At 34.3% G+C, this 10,227-nt stretch overlaps 1 long non-coding RNA gene across 1 annotated transcript; it reads right to left on the bottom strand.

Annotated features, from left to right (window-relative positions):
• Positions 1-5,249: 5,249 nt before the first annotated feature.
• LOC150037961 (uncharacterized) lies at positions 5,250-7,066 on the bottom strand. Its single transcript, XR_016527962.1, has 3 exons — positions 6,858-7,066; positions 5,468-6,755; positions 5,250-5,363 (listed from the first exon to the last, which is right to left on the bottom strand). It is a non-coding gene; the product is annotated as an uncharacterized LOC150037961 (long non-coding RNA).
• Positions 7,067-10,227: the final 3,161 nt, after the last annotated feature.

Raw genomic sequence — 10,227 nt, 5'->3', positions numbered from 1 at the left:
AGAGCTTAAGGAGCAAGATATATTTACAGAGGTAAAACGGTTATTTTGACCTAGCTGTGAATACAAACAACTTGTGAAGGGTTGACTTAATAATCATGGTTAAAGTGGATAAAAATATATCTACAATGAGAAGAGTGCAACTATCGAGTTGTAGTGGTGTGTCTCGGTAGTTAACGAATATTGATTTAATCTGGTCTAAAGAGTTTAGAGAATTAATCTCAAATTGTTGGAACTCATGATCTATACGTCCATAAGGTCCCTCTACTAGCTCGTAAAATAATCTTGAATTAGTGAATTGAGTACATTTGAAATGTTCAAATTCGGAATTAGGGTTTTGAATTTAAAATATTCAAATTCAATTTAGGGTTTGATTAATTATATTCGATATAATTAAAATGTTTAATTTTGTTTAAATTAAAATTGGAGAGATTAGAATATTAAAACAAAACATTTTTCAATTTTTAAAAATCAAAATATAGTTTTAATTTTAGTGAAAATAAGAATTAAATTCAAAATCGAATCTTAAATGGAAAATTCCACTTTGAGTGGAATTGTCCAACTTTTTCCTTTCTAATTGAGGTGGTTTCACCCATTTGATACACCTAGCCCACTCACAATCAACTTCTTGAGGTGTCATTAAGCTAAAATTAAAATTCTTGCATGATTAATTTGCTTAAAGACATCTAATTTGATCATATTTAGAGCATCATGCAAGTTGAATTTCTTTTTTCCAGAATTTCTCTCCAAACCCTTATCTTCTCTAATACAATTAACCTCAATTCTATGATTCCACCTCTCATTCCAAGTTAGAGGATAGTAGAGAAGAGCCTTGTGGTGGTCCAGGTGTTTTGGAGATCAAATTCGTAGAGGAGAAGAAAAATTTCGAAGAAGAATTTCAGCTGTTCATCAAAGATATTCTAACATGAAACCCTCTTTTCTGCAAAACTGTTTTAGCATGCTTTATAAACTCAAATTAACTGTAATTGTAGTGCTTATTGATTTTGATTTCTTCCGTTGCATTTAGTTTTGAATAAGCATAGCTCATCATTGAACAAACCATGTCTAATAGGTGTCTATTTCTCATTTCTGATATACGATTTTGCTGGGGTGTACCAGATACAGTGAGCTAGGACTGGATTCCATGTTCTATCAAATAGTCTTTAAAATTCAAGTCCATATACTCACCACCTCGATCTGATCAAAGTGTTTTAATTGTTTTACCTAATAGGTTTTCAACCTTAGCCTTATATTCCTTAAATTTTTCAAGAGATTCAGACTTGTGATGCATTAGGTAAACATAGTCATACCTTGAATAATCATCAATAAAACTGATGAAATATTCATATTATCCCCGTGCTTTAACATTCATCGAACCACAGAGGTCTGAATGCATGAGTTCTAAGGTTCTTTGGCTCTAAGACCTTTTCCCGTAAAAGATCTTTTGGCCATCTTACCCTCAAGACAGGACCCACATGGAGGTAAAGAGTTGTCTTCTAACTGACTTAGGACTCTATCTTAACCAATCTCTCAATCCTATTGAGATTAATGTGTCCAAGTCTCAAGTGTGAAAGAAAGGCATTAGGAGAAAATTTTTGCTTTTTATTCTAAGTTTCAATTGTTTTAAACATCTCAGTATTCAAAATAGCTTTAGACTCAGTTGGTTTTAACACGTATCACTAGAAGAAATTCTAGCTTTAATGTCGGTTTTAAACCGACATTAAAGATAGTGTTATTAAAGTCTTTTAATGTCGGTTGCCTTTAATATCGGTTTTAAATTGACATTAAAAGGCTTCAATAACACCAATAACCCAGCCTTTAATGTCAGTTGCAACCGACATTAAAGACCTTTAGTGATTAAAGCTTGTCGGTTGCAACCGACATTAAAGGTCTTTAGTGATTAAAGCTTGTTGGTTGCAACCGACATTAAAGCTTTTTTTTTTTTTTTGGATTCTTAACCGACATTGAAGCCTGAATCTGTCCATTTTATCAATTATTTTCCGTTTTTTAAAGTTCCCTTACCAAATCCATTTTTTCGGTAAAAAAGTATAACATGACACATCATCATCGAACACTATGGCTATGACATTATTCATGTATGGATTGTAAATCTATTACATTTAATCCACAAATTCTGCTATAGAATTATAATTTAAAAGACATACAATAATTCAAGCCTTGAAAACATAAATTACAAGTAATACAAAAATTATGATTTTACAAGGGCAACAGAATCTTCCGTGTAAGGGCAACATAATTTTATTTGTCTACAAATTTGGGAGGGTTTGAGAGATTAAGAGATGTAATATACGTTGTTGAGATGGACTTCATTATCAGGATTCTTCTTCTTCAGCTCATCTAGCAACTATAGAAGAATTGGAAAGATTTAGAATTTAACTTCAACTTAACAAGTAATGTGCCTGAGATTAAGAATTTAACCTCATGCAAACTCTGATCCAAGGAGAAAAATTAATATTATAATCATAACCACATTTATATAATCATATGAAAGGCCAAATGTTAATGAAACTTCAATCTGTTACGCACATTGAAACATGCTATAATGTGATCAGAATACAGAAAACAGAAGTGTCAACTCATATGTAACAATAACACAATCAAGATAACCAATTTCTGTCAGATTGCAAAAGTAATCTCCATTCAACATAATGAATGCATAATCTGATTATATGAAACAGGTTTAGCCAAGTAAATATACCTTATCCGGTGTCATGCCAAGCTCTCTCTTGAACACTTCACACACTTGATTGTACGAGGATACTAGGCATAAAACTAACCTACAAGAACATAAGGACTAGTTTTCAGTATGAAATCCAAAGCAACAGAAGTTTCTGGATCAATATTAAACTGCATACCTTGAAACAGGAGGACAATAATGGTGTCGAAGTCTATCAATTTCCCAAAGTGAACTTCCTGTACCAATAATTCTTGTTAACAAGGATCAATCACCAAATATTAAACCACCACACAATAAACATAAAGCGGCCACCAGTAGGATTAACTCAAAAAGGCATGATTCAAATTGAGCACACATGGACTATTGTGGAACAAACAACCACGACACATAGCTAACTGTATTTTCAGCCATGAAATTTAACAAGACTTATGAATTAAAACAACTTGTGCAAACCATTGAAAAGTAAGTCAAGAAAGAAATTTTGACAAGTGATGGTGATATTAACAGTTCACCACAGGAATACTAATTAGTCCACATGTCCTTGTCCCCTTCCCTCCAACATAAAGAAAATCCAATTGGAAGGCACGGAATAAATTATCAAACGCATGATGATAAGAATATAATCCAAGAAATTAAAGGGAAAAAACCACCAATTTACAAAGTTAAAAGGAAAAAAGAAAAAAAAACAACACTTACTCAAGGCGCTAGATTCAATAGGATCAGTTTCCTCTAGGGTTGGCAACGGGGCCGGGTCGGGGCGAGCGAGAGGGGACTTTATGTCCAAGAGCAAGAGTGGAGGTATGAGCGAGAGCAAGAGGAGAGCGAGAGAGAGAGCGAGAGTAGCGAGAGTGGAGTGACGAGTTAGAGCGAGAGGGCTGCGCTGCAGAGAGCGAGAGCGAGGGATTTGGCCTTTATGAGCGAGAGCGAGAGGGATTTGGGCGAGAGGGGGATTTGGGCGGACATATATATCTAAATATATAAATAAGATTTATGAAAACAAGAGAAGTTGATGCACAGGTTATAGAATCTATCTATAACAATTAGATTAAAAACAGTGCTACTTTCAATCATAACCAATATATTATGATTTCTTTCTTCCAAGGGAGCATTAGCTCGACATCAGATTTCATTCTCCGAAGTAGAAATGGTCTCGGTATTCCATGCAGTTTTGCTACCATCTGCAGGATTGGAATATCTGAATATGGCACACTTATGTAACAAATGGTGTTGGAAAAAAATGTCAAAAGAATTACCAACCTGGGCCTTTCTGTTCTCTTGTGTTTCTTCTTTTTCTTCAGCTTGACACTTTTCAGAGAGACATGAACTAACAACGAATCAAACATCAATAAAGTCTTTCTTCAAATCTCTAATGCTCTAGTATTCCTCTCTCCCCTAAGAAGTACATATGAATGACGAAACAAAAAATGTATCGCATTACCAAAACTCTTAGAACTTTGTGGTTTTTTTAGCTGGTTTATATTCAGAAACACTAAAATGTAGCCAAATAGCATTACCTCAGAAACAGATTCAAATCCTTCATTACGGTTGGTGACAATCTGCAAGGAAAAAGCTCAAACCTAGATTAAAATTGATGCGAAAAAGATCTAAAAAGGGGGGAATGAAATTGTAGATTGAATTACCTCATAAATAGATTCAAATCCTTCATATCTCTACCGATCTCTCTGTTCTTTCTTCAATTTATTTTTTCAATCATCGTTGGAATCTTCTCAAAGCATCGACTATGACTCTCGCTGCTTGTTTATAAATGGCATCGGGAGTACGAAAAGATGCAAAATCGATTTCAAATCTGTACTATATGGACCCGCATTGCCGACCTATCTACAACTTCTACCATTTCTTGTTGGTTCCACATATCTCTTACTTCTCTACCTCAGAAACAGATTCATCGAGGAGGTGTTTGAGGGAGTGATGATCCAAGAGATTGGCTTTTTTTGCACTTTTGGCCGCCACTTTTTATAGCTTTTGGTTTCAGTTCTCTTCTACGAAGGTTTGTCTGAAATCTAAGAGAGAAAGGAGAGAAACAAAATGTAACCTAATATCATTTTCGTAAGAAACAAAAATGGGGGGGACTGGGGAGGAGCTGGCTGATGGGGAAAATAGGGTTTAGAAAAGGGATAGATAGGATAGATAGGGATAGAAGCGGGAAATGAAAAAAATGGGGGGGAATGGGTTTTGTTTTTTTTTTTTTTAAGGAAAAAAAAGAAAATCGGATCTTTAATGTCAGTTTTAAACCGACATTAAATGTATACGTACAATGTCGGTTTAAAACCGACATTAAAGATCCACTTTTAAAAAAAAAAAAACCGACATTATACATCCGGTTTCATTTTTTCCAACCGACATTAAAGCCCAAAATTCTTGTAGTGTATAAGTTATTTTCTAGTTTTGCAGAACATATTTGAATACCTCTTAAACTAATAAACACTTCATTAATTTCAAAAGATACTTTGTACAATTGTTCTAACAAACAAGAGATCGATATTAAATTTCTTTTCATAGTGGAATATAATATACATTTTCTAGTAAAATGAATCTATCTCCAAAAAAAAAACTTCATGTCTCTCACTGCTTGAGCTGAGATGACTTCTCCTATTCCAACTTTGAAAATCGTCTCACCTTCTGCAAGCTGTCTCTAGGAACTAGTTTCCTGAATGAAAGCACAAATATGATTAACGGCCCCTGAATCTAATATTCAGGTCAGTTTATCATTTTCCACTAAACATGTTTCAACAATGAGTAAATCATATTTACCTTGTTTCACTTTCTCAGCTTTATTATCTATGACAGCAGTGTTTACTTCCTCCATCATATCCAGAACATGTTCTCTAACAGAGGCTCCTTCCTTTACGTGGTGGTTGTAAACCTCTTTGAGAGTATCGTGCCTGACAGATGAGGATGGTTGTCCAAATACTGCCTACAGCGAATCCATGATCTCTTTAGCAATGACCATGCTCTCATGTTTCTTAGTCCAAGCATCTGATATACTTGCTATGATATAGGCTCGAGCCCTTTTATTTTCCCTAACCCATCTGTCATAAGCATCTCGAACATTTCGGTTTGCTGACGAGTTGGGAGTCGGAGGACATTCCTCTATGAAAATAATCCTAGATCATCGATCACTAGTATTGTGGTTATATTTGATTTCCATGTTGAGTAGTTATCACCGTTAAATTTATCGGAAGCAAGTAGTTGTATAATAGAGTTTGACATGTTGAAGATATAAACAAATTCTATTAGTGAAAGGCTACTAAATCCAATCAATTTTAGCAAAAAGTAATAATATACCCATATTCGTTATTAATTGCAACGATACTTCAGTGAGTCAGAATAATCGCAACTGAGGGACACTTACTTACTCCTTTAGTGAACCAAGACATTCTTGACTAAATACTAATACTAGAATAACTCTTACTCCTATAGTAACTTTTTGGTCAAGAACTTACTAACACTTAGTAACTCTTGTAAGTGTAACCCTCCATTTTTAGATCTCAAAGAATGGTATCAACAAGCTATCGAGGGGCAGACAATGCTGAAGACGAAACTAAGAGACCCTATCCATTTCTGAAGTTTGCGGTGTTCTGATCCCCAAGTCACAACCCTCCGAATGAGTGGTCGCGCTAAAATGACATGCAGGCAGAACATGGGAAACTCACTATGCGTGAAAACCGAGCATGAATCTCACGGTGTGAACTCTTAGGGATGTGAAAGCTAAAAATAATATATCATATATATCATTAATCTCTCACTGAAGTGTTCTAGATAGTTTAGGTATACTTTTACTTAGGTATATTCTGACCAAAAATAACTTAAGTCTAGGTCTTTATTTGAGTTTAAATTTTATACTGGATTTAATGTACGATGTTTAAGTGATAAAACATTTATTACCTCACATCGCTCATGCAAAATCGGGTTAACAAGACTCAAGAACCAATTCCATCCCCAAGTAGCAAGTGTTTCATAAACCGTCAATTTAAGTATCTCCATGTAGGGAATCAAATTTCCACGGAAGCGTGAGATCGCCTTGCATTTTGTTTTTTAGCTTTTAAGGAAACAAAAACACCAAAGAAAACTGAAATAATAATGGATAAAAATTATTGGAAGCATGCTTTAAAAGAAGAAACAAATGGATAAAGTAACAAACCTTTGTCGAATCCCAAACTCCTTACATTTTCCTCTCTGTCTTCTTATGAGCGTTTCTTCGATGAACAAGGGACACCATCGCAAGTGCAACTTTGTTATTCTCTAAGAATCCAAGGGTAGAAGAGTGGTCTCTATCACCTTGGAGAAGGAAGAATAATAGAGAATGGTCGAGAATAAAAAATCTGACAGGAAATCTAGATTGGAGGCTAGGGTTTTTCACAATGAAATTCTATCCCCTAAATTGGCCATAAAGGGATATTTATATGGAGAAGAGTTTATCCCTTCTCCAAGTCTTTCCTAATTTATCCTTGAGCCCAATTAATTAAATAACATTTAGTCAATTAATTTAATATATATAGTTAATTAATTAATAAATAAACATCACATGTTTATTTGCCTTCATTTCTCAAAATTAATTAATTAATTCTTCATGAATCTAATTCATAAGAATTTAATATTTGAATCTTATTCAAATATTTCTCTCTTAATTATAGATCACATCTATAATTAACCATATTATATTAATCTCATTAATATGCTATTCCATCAATTGACTTGAATAATTCAAATCATTCGTGGCTGGAGGGTTGGCTACGCAACGCAAACGAGGCGGCACCGACGAGGGCGAGTAGCTGGTTTGCGACCTGGCCCTCGGCTGGAGAGCTCGAACCGACGGCAGGTGGCTAAGGTCGGCTCGGATCGACGATGGATGGGGCGGCACCACTGCTAGGGTTCGGTGATGGGAAGAACAAGAGGGAGGGGTACTCAGAATAGGAATAGAAATCGGGGGGAGGGGGGGCGCTGGACGTGCGTGAAGAAGAAGGGGAAAAGGGGGAAAGGAATAAAATAAATAAATAATTTAAATAAATAAAATATAAGTGAATAAAATAAAATAAAATATTTTATTTAATTTTATTCTATTCTATCTTATCTTCTTTTATTTTATTCTCTTTCTTCCAACTTTTAATCCCTTTTTCCTTTAGATTCCAAAGATCATAATCAAATCAATTTTTCCAATTTAAATTTTAAATTTTAAAAGAAAAATCTAGGCATTAACTAAAATTTAACTTTAAATTAAATTAATGAGACATAAATCCAAACTTTTCATTTAAACAAAACTGAATTTCGAAATGAGCAAAATTGCCCTCGAATTTTACAAAAATACAAATTTTGAATTATGAAAAAAACTCGGGGCGTTACACATAGATTTGGGAAAACCTGAATAATGAAGTGTGAGGAGTCCCGATGCTGAAAAGCAATGACATCTTTTTCAGGGATGCATTATATCCTTTTTTGTATCCTTTTATCCTTCTATTTTTTTTTCTTTACTTTTCATTTAATTTACTACTTTTGGAACATTTGACTGCTCAGTAGGATTGGATAAATTTTTTTTGAGGTGGGGGATCAAGGTTTAGATGTGTCGAGTGTTGCAATGAGTTTAGGGGAGCATGGGGATTGTAACCTAACACATCCTTATCAAACTCATCGCAAAAGAGGGAATCGTAAACGAATGGACACGCCACCTAACATTTTTTTCCCATCTCATTTATTGCGCGTGTGTCATCATTGCCTTGAGTCACGCATCAAATCATTTCCTCTCCCACTTGAATGCCTATTTAAACCACTTCACTTGAATACCTAACACTTGTGGGCTTGGGCTTGGTTGGTCCATGTATCTGGCTTTTGGGCCCAATTAGTTGGATTTGGGCTTGATTTGATATTTCGGTAAATTCAGCCCATTTTTGGCTACTTTAACCCATACAATAATATCAAATTGGGTCAAATTAATCTAATTCAACGGTCATGATGAAACCACGTTGTATCATCGAAATTTGTCTTCGACTTCAATTTGGGACACGTGGTGATTCTAATTAGTCCAAAATTCAATTATTTGGAATTTTATCATTAATTTAGTAAATGACGTGGTAATTTGTGATTGGTCTAAAATTTCTCGTTCAACAAAAGGAAAAGAGACAATACTGAGAGGAAGAAACTTCATTTTGGAGTACTTTTTCCAATTTTTGAGAGAGAAGAAAGATAATTTGTAACAACCAACCACGAACGGAGGTCTGAAAAAAAAAACAAAATTATTTGAATGGTCGAGCTTTTTATTGAAGAGAGAAAGAATAAAGTATGGACACTAATACTCAATCTTCTATTGATTTCTTTCTCAACCTTGTCTTGAAAAATATACAATACCACTATATATAGTCTCACCAAGTGTCTTCCTAAATTTCTTCCAGAGATTACAATAATTAAGACAGAATTTCAAAAATTGCAGTAATTCTTGACCCTTCGTTACTCAAACTGCCATAACTTTTCATAGAAAATACCAAACGACTTTAAACTTGAACCATCAGAAAGTATACATCTGGGGCATCAACATCCATAGGTCACACATTTAATTTGAACATAGTTTGACCTTCTAAATGTCTGTTAAAAACCGCCCAAAAACTGAGTTTAATGCTCAACAAGGTCACCACTGATGTGAAATTTGAAACACCAATCTTTTCAGTTTCAAAGTATAAAAAGGACAAGATGACAAGAGAAACAAAGCAAATTAGGTCACTAAATAAAAGGGAGAAAAGAACCAGAAAAAGACTAGTTGAATGAAACAAATAATACAGATGACATAGAAGCGTTAAAGAAGATAATTTAAATATATATATATATATATATATAATCCAATAAATAATCTTCAAATGATCGTGCACGATGATATATATACTTATATAAAAAAAAAATTAAAAAAGGATCTCCATTTTAGCTTCTTCCTTTCTTTGGAAATGAAAAATCCATAATACAAGGAGGTTTTTCCTAATGCATGCTTGAAATAATCTTTAAGGTTTCTATTTTAGTTACTTTTCTATGCTATAAAAAAATTAGATAGCCACATCATTGTTGGGCTTTGGATAAATCGAGAAGTGGAAGACAGTTGCCGTGATGGATGATTCTCCTTTGGCCATGTAGAAGAGGGAACTTATCACAAAAAAATGTAAGAAGATCACAACTTCGTTTTTTTACTTTGTGTTGAGCTTGATAGATTTAGTGGGTTATGAGATATCACTGTAAACTTGAAACAAAGTTAATCTTGGGCTTAATGAAAGCCTGGTCCGAATGTGAAAACTAGAAACCACCGATGGAAAAACATTAAACTCAAATCAGTGTGCTAAAAGCACAATCCGTGTGAAGAATAATCTTCACCCTACACTTTGATGGTTAAGATTAGTTTCAAGCACTTCTGAGGATTGTAGACTTTCAATTACTATTCTTTCTTTTCTTTGTTGCATAAAGAAATCGAGAGAAAAGAAAGGGAGAACTTGAGGGAGATGCCACCGGAGATCGTCTGGACGATGAAGGCAGGTATCGTC

Source organism: Benincasa hispida, chromosome 2 (assembly GCF_027475165.1).
Source record: "Benincasa hispida cultivar pf3 chromosome 2, pf3_genome.v1.1, whole genome shotgun sequence".
Lineage (NCBI taxonomy): Eukaryota > Viridiplantae > Streptophyta > Magnoliopsida > Cucurbitales > Cucurbitaceae > Benincasa > Benincasa hispida.
The sequence above is the reverse complement of the archived record's forward strand: the minus strand, read 5'-3'. Positions and strand labels throughout refer to the sequence as shown.